Source organism: Hyaena hyaena, unplaced genomic scaffold (genome assembly GCF_003009895.1).
Source record: "Hyaena hyaena isolate Hyena2069 unplaced genomic scaffold, ASM300989v1 scaffold_894, whole genome shotgun sequence".
NCBI classification, from domain to species: domain Eukaryota; kingdom Metazoa; phylum Chordata; class Mammalia; order Carnivora; family Hyaenidae; genus Hyaena; species Hyaena hyaena.
Window position 1 is genome coordinate 382,952 of NW_024081526.1, and position 18,010 is coordinate 400,961.

The 18,010-nt window shown below is 41.5% G+C and overlaps 1 non-coding gene across 1 annotated transcript; it reads left to right on the forward strand.

The window, feature by feature from the left end:
• Positions 1 to 17,683: 17,683 nt before the first annotated feature.
• LOC120222598 lies at positions 17,684 to 17,787 on the forward strand. The gene has a single exon (XR_005526086.1). It is a non-coding gene; the product is annotated as a U6 spliceosomal RNA (small nuclear RNA).
• Positions 17,788 to 18,010: the final 223 nt, after the last annotated feature.

Sequence of the window (18,010 nt, forward strand, 5' to 3'; positions counted from 1 at the left end):
GCCTGTTTCAGAGTCTGTGACTCCCTCTCTCTCTGACTCTCCCCTGCTCACGCTGTCTCTCTCTCTCCTAGAAATAAATAAATTAAAAAAAAATAGTAATATAATTTAATTAGCTTTATGAAATNAAAACATTAAAAAAAAAAATGAGGCTACAGGGGCACCTGGATGACTCAGTCGGTTAAGCATCCAACTGCGGCTCAGGTCATGATCTCACGTTTGTGGGTTCGAGCCCCGCGTTGGGTTCTCTGCTGACAGCTATCTCAGAGCCTGGAACAGCTAGCTCAGAGCCTGGAGCCTGCTTCGGATTCTGTGTCTCCCTCTCTCTCTGACCCTCCCCTGCTCATGCTATCTCTCTCTCAGAAATAAATAAAACATTAAAAAAAATTAAACGAGGCTAGAAAGGTCTCTCTCTTGGAAAAATCAACTAGCAAACACTAAAATAATTTTCCAATTTGTGATGGAGCTCTAGCTAAAGGAATATATCCATTAGAACTGTGTTGAGTTGTGCAGAGGAGAGGGGGAGGGAGCAGCTTTAAAAAGAAGTTTGTTTTTTTATGTAGAAGTCAAAAACATGACCATCCCAGGTCTAGTATTGTGGCTTGCTTCATAAAGATCTCAGGCATCAAGGATCCCTCTATCTTGTTTTAGAAGGCATGACCTCCATTCCCAAGGAATGGCTTCTCCCCAGTTCCATGTCCAACCATCTGTCTATAATCTAACCAATAAGAAAGGATAAAGAAAAGAATAAAGGGCTCCTACTTCATGTCATTTCCCTTGAAAGGTTCCTGGCAACCACCCTAAGATACTTGTGTTTGTATTCCACTGGGCAGAACATAGTCATATGGCCAAATCTAGATGCAAAGAGAGCTGGAAAATGTGGTCTTTGCTCTGGTAGGCCAAGAAGTTAACAAGTTAACTGGTAGAGAAAGAACTGCTCTTTTAATTTTCTTTTTTTTGTTGTTGTTAAGAAAGCCTAATGGATGGGATTGGCCATGAACAGCTAGGCTCCTTGCAGATTAACCTTCATGAGCCAGAGTTAAAGAGAATTAGGTTCCTTTTCACAATAGAATCTCAGAAAATTTGAATCTTTCCCTGTCATCCAAAAGAGCATGATTAGTGGAGTAGGGATCTGGGTACGATGGTATGTTGGTTTCTTAGGATTGCTATAACAAAGTACAATACACAGAGTGGCTTGAACAATAGAAATGTATTGTCTCACAGTTCTAGATGCTACAAGTCCAATGTCAAGGTGTTGGTAGAGTTGTTTGCTCCCAAGGGCTCTGAGGGAAGTATCTGTTTCAGGCTTCTCTGGCTTGCAAATAGCTGTCTTGTGCCTCTGTCTCTTCTTGTCATCTTCCCTCCGCACATGTCTGTCTCTGTGTCCAAATGCCCCCTTTCTTGTAAGGATCCTGTCTCATTAGATTAGATCCTGTCACAAGGGCCCATCCTAGTGACCTCGTTTTAACTTGTTTTATTCTGTATAGACATTATGATCTGAGGTACTGGGATTAGGATTCCAACATATCTTTTTTTGGGGGGGACACAATTCAACCCGTAACAAATGATGGGGGGGATGACAAGAACCTTTATAAATAGCAATGTTTAATATTCAGTTTAAATGTTCTGTTAATTTATTCTTTTAATTTATTTATTTAAAGTCAAGTTAGTTAACATAGAGTGTAGAATTGGTTTCTGGAGTAGAACCCAGGGATTCATCACTTACATATAACACCCAGTATTCATCCCAAGTGTCCTCCTTAATGCCCATCACCCTCTTAGCCCATCCCCTACCCACCTCCCTTCCAGCAAACCTAGTTTGTTCTCTGCAAATGGCCAGTTCCAGCAGGTCCAGGGGTCCCTGAAGGATGGATGGTGTCAGCGAGAGAGAGAGTGAGAGAGCCCCGAAATTCTTTCTGATCACCATGCAGGCATCTCTGTCCTGTCGGTTTTGGTGTCTTTATGTAAAGGTCCAATGACAACATGAGATCAGAAAAAAGAATTTTTACAATGGAAAACTCTTTGTGATAAGATGCTTTGGAAAGTGTACAGAAGCAGGTTTTACAGAAGTATTCTTGCAGAACTACTCCAATCATAGTGAGGTTGTGTAAATCTTATAACTGAGGAAATAACAGGGTATTCTTAGTGAAAAACAGGATAACATACATATTTGTTCTAAGTTAATAACTCTAGGATTAGGACATAGGTTAAGTTGTATACAGATAGGCTAGGAGTCATTCTGTCTGCCTCACAAGAGGACGAATGGTTTTGAGCTGGTTAATAAGTTGTTTGTGGAAACTTTTTCGACTTGATGTTGAATGCGTAAACACCATGGAGACCCTAAATGTGTCAGCCTTTGTTTTTGGGTTATGTTTTAGCTTCTCTTCTCTATCCTCATCCCAGCCACCAGTGTAAGGGAGGGTGTTTGTGGAAAGTAGGGCTTAGGGAAGGGACTGCCATACATTACCAATTAGAAAAGGTATAAGTATTAACTTAAGTTCTGCCCTTATCTATTCCTTAACTCTAAAATTAGGCTCTTTGTCTTGGGGCCAGACTCAATTGTAACTCTTGTGTTCTTAACCCCCTTTATTATCTAAGTCTTGGATCTGCAAGGCCCATAGGAAGAGCCTTTTGACAGTCATCCACAGTGCTTTCATCTAAAATCTCATTTGAAGAGCAGGAATATGCTTTTCCTTATGAGGTATCTGTGTGAGGAATATCAGTCTGATTTGGAATATTTTGAGGCCTGGTCACTACCAGCAGGCTCATTTCCAACAAGAGCCAGTAGTAGCAGAAGGAGATACCAGTTTTCGTTTCTCATGGCAGGAGCTGTGCAAACGCTGCCATTTCCTCACTGTGACTGTCATCCAGTGAGGCCAGTGTGGCTCCCAACAGTTCTCTATAGTTAAGAGTCTCTTATGATTTTCCTCCCTCTCTGTTTTTATCTTATTTTTCCTTCCCTTCCCCTATGTTCATCCGTTTTGTTTCTTAAATTCCACATATGGGTGAAATCATATATTTGTCTTTCTCTAACTGACTTATTTTACTTAGCATATATATTTTACTTCAATCCACATTGTTGCAAATGGCAAGAATTCATTCTTTTTGATTGCTGAGTAATATTCCTTTGTGTATATCCTCGTCTTTTTAATCCACCAGTCAATGGACATTTGGGCTTTTCCCCCATACTTTGGCTATTGTTGACCGCACTGCTAAAACACTGGGGTGCATGTGCCCCTTCGAATCAGCATTTTTGTATCCTTTGGCTAAATACCTAGTAGTGCAATTGCTGGGTCGTAGGGTAGTGCTATTTTTAGTTTCTCAAGGAACCTCCACATTGTTTTCCAGAGGGCCTGCACCAGTTTGCATTCCCACCAACAGTGCAAAAGGGTTCCCCTTTCTCTGCATCCTCGCCAACATCTGTTGTTTCCTGAGTTACTCATTTTAGCCATTCTGACCCATGTGAGGTGGTATCTCATTGTGGTTTTGATTTGTATTTCCCTGATGAGGAGGGATGTTGAGCATCTTTTCATGTGTGTGTTAGCCATCTGGATGTCTTCTTTGGAAAAGTGTCTCTTCGTGTCTTCTGCCCATTTCTTCACTGGATTATTCTGTTCATTTAGATATAAAACCCCTCTATTATCCCAAATCTTCTGTAAAAAATCTGCCACATATGTTAGAGGCACTTTGGAGAATGAGGAAGCACTCTTGGCCTGCCTATCCTACTCTCAAAGTAAGCCTGGGGAGCACATGCCCCTAAAGCTTCCCTCAGCCACTTCCAGATGAGGACATGTTGGTGGGTAAATACAACTTTCTTCCCCCTGCTTCAGACAACTCTGAGGTTTGTCCCTCGTGTCATCTCCAGATTCCCTAGTGTCAGGGACCACCAGTTGCCCACAGTGATAATGCATGCTTTACTGACTTCCTTCCCCTCCTGACCTCACATCTCCACTCCCTCACTGGTGTTACCCGGGGTCACCTCCCAAGTAAACTACTTGTGATCAAAACCTAGCCCGAGGGTTTGCTACTAGATGATCCTAAACTTAGGCAGTGACCAAAAGTTTGAAAAGTTAAACTGAAATCCAAGAGCTTTCTAAGTATGCTTGGGAAAAATATCTCTGTATTCTTAATGCCTATTAATGTCTTTAATAACCCCCATGGGGTGGAGAACAATACTGTATCAAAGTCTCTTGTTTCATTCATGGGCTTTCAGCATTAAATTTGAAAAGGTGGAAACAACAAATAATTGTATTTTCAAAGTTCATTTTTTCTTATCTCCCCGCTAGCACCTTACAACAGATGGTATCCATTCAAATGAAAATGAGGTATAAAAGTGATTTTTATTAAAATTAACATTCAATTTAAGTTTTGCTTTATTATGCATACCACAGATAACTGTGTGAGTTCCCTGTAAATAGGTTGTATATTTGACATAATTCATAGTTATCCATGCTCTACCAATTACATTGAAATTATGACTGGAGTTACCACAGAACCTCAATAATAATTACTATGTAATTTGCAGTTTTCCGGATTGGGGAGCTCTTTGGAAGCTGCAAGTAACTAGCCAATTGTTTTTAGAGAGTACAGTAATGACTGTTATTACAGAGGAGTTGAATGAAGCTCCTTTTTATGCCCTGAAGATTACTTGATAATTACACTTGATGCTATCATTAAAAAAAAAAAAGTCAGCAACAGATAAACAGAGAGCAAACTAACTATAATAACAGTCCAATAATGTGGGCCAATATTGTTGGCTGCGAAAATTAACACAATCTGCCATCAATTTTTAGTTCTCTAATGGGAACACCTGCATATACAAGCACACTTAATTAGAAGGATTGCCTTGCCTCACGAATGGCATTAGAAGAACAATAAGTGAAATTAAAGGGAAGATTTCTGAGATTTTGTTTATTATGTGAAACTACAGTAAGGCCACAGAGATGACTCAAAAGAAGTCAGCCCCCCCTCACTGCACCCAAAACAAAACTAGCTCCATCCTCCCTTCAAAGTCCTCCTTATGGTGCTCTGATCATCCCAACATCTCTTTTCAATAACCTGACCCTGGACTAGAGTGTGTTTCTGTGGCCTACTTCTCAGAAAACTCTGTATTTTCTATAGATGAAGCCCATTAAAAGATTTCCTTCCTGGGGTGCCTGGGTGGCTCAGTAGGGTAAGCGCCCGACTTCAGCTCAGGTCATGATCTTGAGGTTCGTGGGTTGAAGCCCCGCATCAGGTTCTGTACTGACAGCTCAGAGCCTGGAGCCTGTTTCAGATTCTGTGTCTCCCTCTCTCGCTGCCCTTCCCCCGTTCATGCTCGCTCGCTCTCTCTCTCTCTCTCTCTGCCTCAAAAATAAATAAACTACCAAAAAAATTTTTTTTAAATAGAAAAAAAAAGATTTCCTACCTGTAGTTACTTGAAAACAGTATTTCTCCTCTACTTTTTCCTTTTTAATGTTTATTTTTGAGAGAGAGCATGTGTGCATGAATGAGTGGGGGAGGGGCAGAGAGCTGGGCAGGACAGAGGATCCCCAAGAGGGCTCTGTGCCGACAGCAGAGAGCTCCAAGCAGGGCTTGAACTCACACAAACCATGAGGTCATGACCTGAGCTGAATTCAGACATGCAACCGACTGAGCCACCCAGGTGGCCCTACTTTTTTCCCTTTTAAACTAGGCCCTCATAGACTTTTCCCAGACATCCTTTATGCAGGGAGATGCTTCTCATAAGCACTGACCCCAGGCTAGTGTCAAGGATTTGAAGTTTGCTTTCAGTCCTATTAACCTCCTTTCCCCTTTCTCCTCCTCTCACCTTCAGACATTCAGTGCATGTCTGAGCAAAGCTTATTTTTATGATGGGATCTTGTGCCATCCCTGTGCTACCTTTCCCAGTGCCAGCTGCTCTGGAAAATTCCCTTCAGGGGGTGAATGAAAGATTCTCTCCCTGTCTTATGTACCTCAGCCAGGCCCAGGGCCGAGTGGCTTCTGAAATCCGGTGTCCTAGGCTGCACCTCATCAAGTTACCTTCCTGCAGCTGTTGAGTGTAGCTACAGAAAGTGCCCGACGTCGTGACCTCCCTGCTGGAGGAAGAGAGGTCCTCCTCTGAGAACAACCACAGGGACAGCAATAAGACGGTCTCTGCCACACTCATTTTCTGTGGTAGCTAACCCCGCTTTCACTGGTAGGTTGCCCTGGGAACCACCTTTTTCAGTCTATTAAGATCTTTGTTCATATTTTGTCTTGCCGCTAGGATTGGCTATTTCCTATGTTAATGAGACTTCCGCCAGGCAGCTCCCTGAAATGGCCCTATTATATTTTTATTCAACTGATAAACTCCGACTGCTTTATGACAAAACCATTTTATTTAACGGTCTCCAAAAGCACCCCATAAAATGCTTCATGAGTCCTTTCTTGGGGCCTTTGTAACAAGACCTACTAGACCTTCAGAATTCCTGTGACCAAAGTCTCATCTATTTCTAGAAGACTCCAGGTGGTGGAAATGCCCCGTCTGTCAAAAATCTACTGGCAGAACGTATGAAATGACAGACTGAGAAGACGGCTAGAAAGGCTGAAGTAGACACATTTGGGGGTACTTCCCAGCTGTCCCTCTTCAGGAAACTTCCTTCCTCACCCTCCTCCACAGAATTGGGCCACCTGCAGCTGAATCAATTCTAGTACACCCTCCCTCAGGCCTCAGTGATTAGTGCAGAAGTGGGTATGTGACCCGCAGAGGACTCTTCTATGTCTTTTCTCTGATAGCTAGATCTTGTTAGACTAGCAAGCTCTGGGGCTGCCAGGGGCCCTCTTCCCTTGGCATGACAAAGCCTGCATGCAGGCAGCCTGAAAAAACTCAGAGAGAGAAAGAGCAAGTGAGAGAGTATCTTGATAATATAATTTAACCTACTGGGTTTAACTGTACTAGAAGAGGCCAATATATGTTGTTGTTGTTGTTTTTCCCTTAAACTAATTTGAGTGAGTTCTTGCCAGATGCAGCTAACGGAATTCCAGCTAATAATCCCATTTATTTTACAGATGAGGAGCCTAGGAGTTCAAGAGGTTAACTGATTTACGTGAGTCCACTCATCTCATTAGTAATATGGCCAGGTGGAAAACAGTTTGTAAAAGAATGTGACGCGAACCATCTGTTCTTGCTGGGTCAGAGAAAAAGGCCCCCGTTGAAAGCTATTTGGATGCTCATTCTGTCATTAGCTCTTCCGGCTCTGTGTCAACCAGGTCTTCTTATGTCATCTGAAAACATGGTAAGCAGCCAAAAAATGTCTAAGCCACCATTAATATTCTTAAACAAAAGTATATCCCAACTGCAGAAACCTTCCTGCGGAATGACATTTACCCACTGACCAATCTTCTTTTGATATAGCTGTTCAGTTGCTCACTAACCCACCTAACTACTGTCATGTGGGCTACACCCTTGCTACTCAAAGTGTGGCATGCGGACTTGTGCCACACCATGAAGCTGGTTAAAATGCAGATTCTCGGGCCCCACTCCAGACCTCCAGAATCAGAATCTGCATCTTAACAAGATGCCCAGGGGATTCACTGCACAATAAAGTTTGAGAAGCGTGGATCTTGTTTCCTTGCCTTAACACATACACACACACACACACACACACACACACACACACACACACAATTTTGCCACATATAGTAGTCGTCACTTATCTGAGGGCTTGCTTTTTGCAGTTTCAATTACTGGCAGTCAACCATGGTCCAGAAGCAGATGATCCTTCCCTTGACATATCCTCATGTCCATAGCAACCTAACGCTATGTCACATTGCCTATATCATTCACTTCTCTCCATCTCATCACATAGGCATCTCACCAGCTCACATCAGCACAAAGGTGAGTACAGTATAAGATATTTTGAGAGAGAGAGAGACCACTTTCACGTAACTTTTATTACAGTCTATTGTTATAATTGTTCTATTTTGTTATTAGACATGTTAATCATTTACTGTATCTAATTTATAAATTATTTTTATCACAGCTGTGTATGTATAGGAAGAAGCATGGCACATATAGGGTCCAGTAGTATCCATGGTTTCAGGCATCCACTGGGAGCCTTTGAACATTACCCTGTGGATAAAGCGGGACCTTTATCCTTTGTAACTTTAATGAGTTTATACATACATGCCCCTTATCGAAAAGTCAGGCTTTTGTGGAAATAAGAAATACAGTTCATTTGATGTGTCTCTTTCTTGCTGAATCTGTGCAAGCTCATATTGATCGCTATTGATAAACTATTTTAAATGAAAAGAAATATTGCCTGGGTTTAACACAAGTTGCCAGAACTACAGATTAGAGTACCTTAATTTTTTTTTTTTTTGACTTTTGGAAAATTGGGATCACACTTGCCCGTCTTGCGTCAAAAACCACCCAAATATTCTTCCAACACATGCTTCACAGTTCCTTAAAGATGGTCACAGGGGTTCAGCTATTTCATTTGCAAGTGTTTTCAGTATTCTGGAACTCATCCAGGTTAGGTCATTCAAGCTAATTTAGAGCATCTAGGTCACTGGATTTCAACCCTGGATGAACATTAGAATCACCTGAATCATTAGACTCACAGCGTTAAAACTACCAGTGCTTGGGCCCCTTCACAGGCCAATTGAATCAGCGTCTTGGGGGGTGGGGGAGCTGAGCGCCAGCAGGGTATTGCTTTTTTAAGCACCCCCAGGTGATTCTAGTGTGCCAGCAGAGTTCAAAGCCATTGAAGAGAGGGTTGGGGTTTTTAAAACTCGAATTCCCAGGGCCTAGAAAATCAGAATGTCTGGTAGAGGCTCAAGCATCAGTAGTTGTAAGCCCCCCCGCCCCCGATGATACTTGGGTGCAGCCGGGACAGACAACCACTGAGCTGGGTGAGCCCATAAGCTCTTCTCCCCTATTTGAGCTCCTTTCCTCACGTCAGATTTGTACCATCCTTCTTTCCTGTCCGAAGGGAATTCTCCTTGATGAAGGATCAGAACAAAACAGAAGTTCTTGACGCCTTTCACAGAGTTCGTTTTTCAGTTTTATCCTGGCTTTTCTTTCTTTCCTCTTCAGTAGTGTGAAATGTTCTTAAAAATGCTTTTTAGTGTTTATTTATTTTTGAGAGAGAGAAGGAGACAGAGTGTAAGTAGGCAGGGGCAGAGAGAGAGGGGGAGACACAGAATCCAAAGAAGGCTCCAGGCTCTGAGCTGTCAGCACAAGAGCCAGGCATGGGGCTTGAACTCACAGACCGTGAGATCATGACCTGAACCGAAGTCGGACATTTAACCAACTGAGACTCCCAGGTGCCCCCGAAATATTCTTGATTTGACCAGCTTATCCCTAGAAAACACTGTCCAGTCTTCGTGAAGCCTACCATGTCCCTAGTTTAAGAATCCAGAAATGTTTATGGGGTAAGCCATTTACATTCCACCACCGTAGTGCAATATCCTTCCCAGACTTATTCCCACACCTGCAGGACAGGTATGATTGATGCCATTAGGCAGATGAAGAAACAGGCTCAGAAAAACTAAGTGACTTGCTCAGAACTATACAGCCATTAAAGTGACAGAACTAGGATTTGAATCCGTGGCTCTTTGGCTTCAAAAGTCATACTCTTTTTTATTATGGCATAGTTCCTCCCAAGTGGTTTTTTTTTTTTCAGTCCTCACCATTTGATTTTTAATTAAAATCTTATGTGTATAAAGTTTCCAGTATACTAAATTCTTATCACAGATAAGCAAGAGCAGGCATGGAATATCTATCACTGATTCCTAGAGAAGTTGTATTAGCATGACCCGGAAGCAGTTAGTCTGTCCCTGTCTACAAGTCATAACTACAGGGTCGGACCATGAGATCTTCAGATGTTTGCATGAGTTTTTGAGTCGTGGGAGTACAGTGCTTATAGATCTATTTCCAACGTGTTTTCTAGCTTGTTAAATAGCATTTTTAAAATACTATACTTCCTTGTAATCCTCTCCCCAAAAAGTAGAAATCTAAATAAATCCACATATCTCACCTGTTAACTAAAGTCTTTTCTCATTTCTAAGATTTCGGTATAAGATGGCTAATTGGTCTCCATTTTCAAAGAAGAGAAAACATACTAGTGGTTTGAGTTGTATTTGAGGAATTTAGATTAAATATGAGGAGGAAGTTCTTTATTATGTTAAATTTGGGGAAAAGGAAGTTTACCTGTCCACCTCTAACGGGCTTTTTCAGTAAAATCAGGACTTAAAGAAAAGTGGAGAGAGGAGGAATAACATTCTACTTTTTTAGGGATAGTTTATTTTGCACTGACCATTCTGGGCTGTTTGAGATGCATTAGGACAAATTGGAGGAATCCTGGCCTGCCACCTAGAGAGAGGCAAAAAGAGATCATTGATTCTAAGATAATCCTCGTTTATCTAAGGTAATATCCTCTAAGATAATATATCAGGACTATAATAAAGTGTCAGAAATGGGAAGTGAGGAACATGTCTGCCTTACATTAAAATGCCAGAGAAATATCTTCTGGATCAGAGTATGTAGGGTCAAAGTCACTTCAAGAAGACAAGGCTAGCAAGGTTCCATTAGGACTTATTTTCATGTAATTTCTGTGCTTCATCCTTTCTGCTGCCTGGAATGGGTTGAAATGGTGGAGCTCTCTCAGTTATGTTGGATCATGAGATGGCATTGAGAATAGAAGCCACTTTGGTAAACATAGCAAATAAAAAATAGAGGGTCTATTCCAGACCAGAAACTGTTCTCCGTTTTAGCCAGATATTGTGCATTCTTTTGTTATATACAGCCCAACGTAGCCCACGCATGGACTCACATTTTGGTAAGCTCTTGAGCCCTTTAGCCCAGGGCCCCCTGGAAAGCAAGGAGAAGAGATCAATTCAAAGAAAAAGTACATAAAATCAGTTCAGGAAAAATATATAGTAGCCAGATCAACTCAGTAGCTGAGGGTGTTACTGAACTGAAAATATTCTGCTAACCAGCTCAAAGATGGCAATATTTGAGCTTTCCTGACCATAAGAAAATGGATTTTGGTCTGCATCCCTGGAGGAAGCCTAAGGGAGGCTGGGTGGAAAGACCACTGAAAGCTCCACTGCAAGCAGGCTAATTGCCCCCTACATAGACATAAAGCTGCGAGAATCAATTCAGAGTGTTCTTCAGATCCCAGTACTGAAGTAGGGAGGCCCCTCAGTGTCGCTTCAAGACCTAACCTTCTGGCAAGGGCAGCATGATTACTCTTCTCTTTTATTGATCTCAGCTGATCTGTTCATTTGGTGCAACTGGCACTGAATGGAGACTCGTGCGTTTTGTCTTTTCCTAGCTGCGGGGCTTGCTCAATTATTGCTGGCATCCGGTTTATCACTGTAGAGCCTTCCTCATGAAAGACGTCATTCACACCTCAGAGAAAGGAGCTCTGTATAATACGGCACTTTCTGGAGAGGATATCTTCCACCAAATGGGAAAATACAGCTTATCAGGCAGGCTGGTGGAAAATTTTTCATGCTCTGAAAGTTTTCTTCCAGCTATTCAGCAGGCCGTGCTCTGGGCCATTTTCAAGATCTGCTGAGAGCCAGTGACTGCCTGTGCCCACAGATGGGGCTGCCACTCAGCCCTCCTGGTAATGCTTCTGTGCTTGAGCCCCCTTCAGAAGTACCATGTTGCTTCAGGAAAAGCAATGAACTGCTGCCCTGGGTTCAGATTTTTGTCTCTCACCCTGAAGTAGCCCGGGGTTAACACCTTTGGGCAAGTCAGTTAATTTCCCAGGGACTTAGTCCACTTATTTGTAAAGTAAGGGGTTAAAATTTTCTTTACGAGTGCTTTCAGGGGCACCTGGGTGGCTCAGTTGGTTAAGCATCAGACTTCAGCTCAGGTCATGATCTCACGGTTCATGGGTTCAAGCCCCAAGTCAGGCTCTGTGCTGATAGCCAGCTCAGAGCCTGGAACCTGTTTTAGATTCTGTGTCTCCCTCTCTCTCTCTGGCCCTCCCCTGCTCTCTCTCTTTCTCTCTCTCTCTCAAATAAATAAAAAAACCAGAAAACCAAAAAAAAAAAAAGAATGCTTTCAGCTTAAAATACTGTGATTTTGTGGGTTTTCTTATTGAGAATAGAAAAATGAAAGCATCTATTTTTTTTTACTCCACATGAGCAATTATTTTTTGTTGCTGAAATAACACACATACTTTGCCAAAAAAGCACAAATGTATATTAGCAAAAAGGTTAAAATGTAAATTTCCATATTCTCACCACTGTTAATATTTTATATTTTTTCTTACAGATTAAAAAAATTTTTTATGTTTTTTATTTATTTTTGAGAGAGAGAGATGGAGTATAAGTGGGGGAGGGGCAGAGAGAGAAGGAGACACAGCATCAGAACCAGGATCCAGGCTCTGAGCTGTCAGCACAGAGCCCAACACGGGGCTCAAACTCATGAACCATGAGGTCATGATCTGAGCTGAAGTCAGACACTTAACTGGCTGGGCCACTCAGGTGCCCCTCCTACAGACTTTTAAGTAAGCATAAACATGCTGGAAATCTTTTTGCAAAAATATCACATTCAATCACCTGTTCTGTGGTCTCCTTTTTCACTGAACACAATATTCAAAATACTTCCCTGTATCAAATATGTATGTATACATATACATATATGTATACGTATACATAAACAAATATACACATCATCATGTTAATGATCACACAGAATTCTAAAAACATAGCATAATTTGTTTCACCAAACTTCTGTTTTTTGCTTGCTCAGTCAAAATCCACATATTATTTTTGGTCCCCCCAAAAACTTAATTGCTAATAGCCTGCTGTTGACTAGAAGCCTATTGGTAATGTAGACAGTTAACACATATTTATATTATATTACTAGATATTATATTCTTACAATAAAGTAAGCTAGAGGAAAAATGTTATTAAGAAAATTATAAGGAGGGGCGCCTGGGTGGTTCAGTCAGTTGGGTGTCCGACTTCGGCTCAGGTCATGATCTCATGGTTTGTGGGTTTGAGCCTCATGTCAGGCTCTATGCTGAGAGCTCAGAGCTTGGAGCCTGTCTTCAGATTCTGTGCCTCCGTCTCTCTCTGACCCTCCCCTGCTCGTGTTGTCTCTCTCTCTCTCTCAGAAATTAAAAAAATTTTTTTAAAAAAGGAAAATGATAAGGAATAGAAAGTACGTTTACAGTATTTATTGAAAAAACCCACATGTAAGTGGATCCATGCAGTTCAAACCTGTGTTGTTCAAGGATCAACTGTACATCTTTCTAATCTTCCTTTGGATAATTCCTAAAAATGAAATTCCTGAATTTGACACTATCCTTCTTTTAAGGATTTTATACATGTTTGAAGTTGTCCTTGAGTAAGTTGTATGAATTTACTTTCCCCAAACAGTAAAAATGCCTTTCCCATCCTCTCTCTCATCCCTTTTATTTCTTGTCTTTCTGATAGGTATATCCTATTCCTTTTAATTTTGCCTTCTTTGGCAAAAAGTGGGATTTGTTCTTTTTGTGTATTTTTCTCGGAGATTTGTTATTTCCCTAGAAAACTTTCTATGTCCTATGTCCATTTAAAAAATTTTTTTTTAATTTTTAATTTTTTTTTTCTGAGAGAGAGAGCGTGAGCAGGGGAGAGTCAGAGAGAGAGGGAGACATGGAATCCGAAACAGGCTCCAGGCTCTGAGCTGGCTGTCAGCACAGAGCCTGATGTGGAGCCTGAACCCACATACCGTAAGATCATGACCTGAGCTGAAGTCAGATGCCTAACTGACTTAGCCACCCAGCTGCCCCTTTAATTTTTTTAATGTTTTATTTACTTCTGAAAGAGAGAGAGACAGCATGAGCAGGGGAGGGTCAGAGAGAGAGGGAGACATGGAATCTGAAACAGGCTCCAGGTTCTGAGCTGGCTGTCAGCACAGAGCCTGACGCGGGGCTCAAACCCACGAAGCATGAGATCATGACCCGAGCCAAAGTCTGACACTTAACTGACTGAGCCACCCAGGCGCCCCTCCTTTGTCCATTTTTTTCTGCTGGGACTATGTCTAGGCTCCCTTGTATAGGCATAGCTGCTGCCACCTTAACATAAAAGATGGATGAGACGTGACAGGTAAACAGGTGAAGAGGGAGGGAGTCCCAAAGGAAGGCAGACAAGCCTATATGCTCCCACATGCCCTCCTGCATCCCCCCCCCCCACAAGTAGCATGCTGCAGACACAGAGAGGAGCAAGATATAGAACCAGTGCCCTTATGGATGTGAGGGAAAGGAAGGAGTCCTCAAGTGACTGCCTAAACCTTGGTTGTCATGGTATGGTCAGGACGCAGGGAGATCCAGAGCAGTCCAGGAGCCATCACATACAAAAAGTGACTAGAACACAATGAGAGATAGATGGGGAGGAGGGGGTATACAAAATGTCCAGTTGCATTCAATATCTACCACATATTTATGCTTTAGTTATTTGATAAATATTTATTGAGTATTTACAATAAGCCAGGAACTGCACTTGCCAAAATAAATAAACTACAGGGGCACCTGGGCGGCCCAGCCTCCAACTCAAGATTTCCGGTCATGATCTCACAGTTTGTGAGATCAGGCCCCATATCAGGCTCTGGGAGCCTGCTTGGGATTCTCTCTCTCCTTCTCCCTTTTCTGCTCCTACTTGTGCATGCTCTTTCAAAATAAACATTTAAAAATAAACTACGATAATGTTGTTACTTATATAACTATTTTTCGTTTCTTCAAAAGGATTCCATTTTCAGCATTCGCCAGTCTAGGGAGTATTTCATTTGAAACAGAATGCATAGTCCGAACACTAAATGGGATAGAATCTGAATGGATGAGGTGAATACTTCTCCAAGTGATATGTTGTTTTTATGGAAGCTTGTGATTAGACAGGACTTGGAGATGACATGAGGATTTACAACAATGTCTTAAATGGTTTCCTTGGGGCTGGAGAAAGTGATGGAACACTATGGCCAGCCAACTTACCACATAAGGATATATTTTCACAAAAGGGAAACTATCAACAGACTGTTTTGAGTAGTGGTAGAAGTGGTAGTACTAGCAATGGTAGTAGAACGTCAATCAGTTTTTACGGTTATGGGTATTAAACATTTTATTGTAAAAATCTCCAGACTATTGACATGAGAGAAATGGAAACTTCTGGATGTGACCCTGTGGCAGCTGGTCAGTAGTTCACTACGGTTGACTCAGAGATTTCAGACTCAGTAGAATTCAGTTGCTCTTCCTTGCCTGTCCCCATATGTCACACCCTGGTGCAATCAAAAATCAGGACTTCAGTCATGTGGATTCTCTCAAAGGTAAGAGGTAGCACAGTAAATAAGTCCCTCCTTCTTTATTACTTGCTCATTTTATGTGTATCTTCATATTTGCAAGGCAGTTTTCAATTTCACCCTGGGCATATCACTTGCCCAGCCAGTTTTTCCTTTCTGTGAGTTTTGTTCCATTGAACCAGAGGCTAAATACCATGACTTGCAGCTTCCAGACAAGGGGGTAGGGATAAGGAGCAGATTTTGCAGTATCTCTAGCAATCTTCCAAATAATAGCCATTCAGGAACATAGACCTATGTTTCAGTGGTTCAGGAGAATTCATTTGGGGTAGAGAAAACTCATTTTCTGGTGGCAGTGATTCAAGCTGCTAACTTCACAAAGAATATTGCCAGAGCCCGATTCTTTGCCAGTTATGGAGGTCAGAGGTGAGGCAACTGTGCTTACAGGGCAAAGCTCTTTTATGGATCCCCTGGGCTTTCTGCTCTCTTCTTTAGAGCTGATTAACACCCAATGGCCATTTCTTTAAAAAAGAAAAATTCAATTCCTTGGTTTAATTAACTTCCCTAATGCTATTCATCGCAGCTGCTAGGATCCAGACAATGACAAGACTTCATCATATTTGATTTCAGTTCAAGGTAATTCATGGCTGTAGCTCACTAAATTCCAAATACTGTCTCAGGGCTTGCATGGTCAAAATAAGGCCTGGACTTAACCCTGGGCTGGCTCACGTGAGCACTTTCACATGCTGAGTTAGTGTATCCACTATAGGTGCTTGGAGCCTGGAAGTTTTTGCCTTGGTTTGACATTTTGCCTGCACTTCATGGTCACAGTCTTAAGATCAGTCCTCCAACCCTCTTCAGTGCATTCGCTGATGGCATGGGTTTTGTTGCGTTAATTTTAACATGCCGTGGAGTACTTCTTGCTGCCTCATTCTTTGAACAATCAATAAATAAGTGTTTATTGAGAATCCAGAGAGTGTGGCTTACTTTATACATTTACTAAGTGTCTGTGGACTTAGATAATTATGTTTGTTTTTACTCTTTTATTATAGCTGTTCAGTATTATATGGTAGAGGCAATAAAGTATAATTGTTAAGTGAATGAATGCTAAACCCAATTGCTGAGTTCAAATCTGGCTCCGATATCTCACAACTGTATGATCCTGGGCAAGTTAACTGATGACTCTGTGCCTCAGCTTCCTCATATGTAAAATCAGGATAATAATAGTATCTACTCTGGGGATTGTTAAGTAGGAAATTAGCTAAAAAATGTAAAGCAGTTAGGGGTGCCTGGGTGGCTCAGTCCGTTAAGCGTCCGATTTATGCTCAGGTCATAATCTCCTAGTCTGTGAGTTTGAGCCCCTAATGAGGCTCTGTGCCGATATCTCAGAGCCTGGAGCCTTCTTCAGATTCTGTATCTCCCTCTCTCTCTGCCCCTCCCCTGCTCGCACTCTGTTTGTTTTCAAAAATAAAATAAAAACGTGAAAAAAAAAAGAAATGTAAAGCAGTTAGAACAATGCTTTGGCTAATCCTAAATTCTTATAATTCTACCCATAGTGAACATTTATTAGAGGATCTCACTACTGAAAGATCATTATTATTTCATTGGGGAATTATGAATTAATACAACTAGCTGTCTCATCAACCGTCGTTCACCATTACCTATACTGTGCCAGGTATGGTGGGTGATGAAGCCACAGAGGTGAATCCTACATAAGCTCTGCTCTTGAATTAATTAGGAATTTTACACATATATCACAATTGTGTGATGATTTGTTGCACGAAGTCACCTGGTTGCACCAGCCTGGCGGTTGGCTGAGTTAGGACCCCGTACAGCACAAGATAGTAGGAAGTAGCACAGCACTCTGACATCCAACTCATTATTTCCTCTAAGGCTTTCTAAATTACCTCACCTTTGTTGGTGATCTCTGCTCCTGGAAAAAGCCCAGGACACATGAAAGGAAACAATTCCCAGGGACCTTTAAGGAGAACCTTGAAGGTGTTATTGTATGTTACCGATTCTAAGACATACATTTTTTATCACCTTTTTATTCCTCTGAAATCAGGTGCAGCAAAAAAGTATTGCCAGAGCCAATGTGTGCAAAATGTGTGCAAAAATGTGGTCATAGATAGATGCTCGACTGTCACTCCATTGAGTATGTGCACTGTCAGTATCACAGGACTTGAGATTTATTGTTAAAATATCTTCAAAATGATTATACTGTGTGTGCAAAAATGTGGTCATAGATAGATGGCTCGACTGTCACTCCGTTGAATATGTGCACTGTCAGTATCACAGAACTTGAGATTTATTGTTAAAATATCTTCAAAATAATTATACTGTGACATGGATTGAAATGAAAAGTTACCATATATACGGTAGGGCACAGAAACAGCCCAGTAATATGTGATAAAAAGAAAAATTATGGTTGTGCTCACTTCAGCAGCACCTACACTAAAATTGGAACGATACAGAGAGGAGCCTGGCCCCTGCACAAGGATGACACGCAAATTCGTGGAACATTCCATACTTAAAAAAAAAATGACGAGTAAGTCTAAAAGAGAGCTTTCATTAAGCATAAAATAAAATTCTAAGTGCTCAGAGCACATGGGCCATAAGTTAGTTGGCAGCGTTTTCTGTTTCTTCAAAATGTTTCATTTTATAGTTGAAATATCCTTAGATTTGATGACATGTACATCTTAAAGCTCAAGAAAGAAGATTATAAAATCACTGCCTTGAAATTTCCCACAACATTCC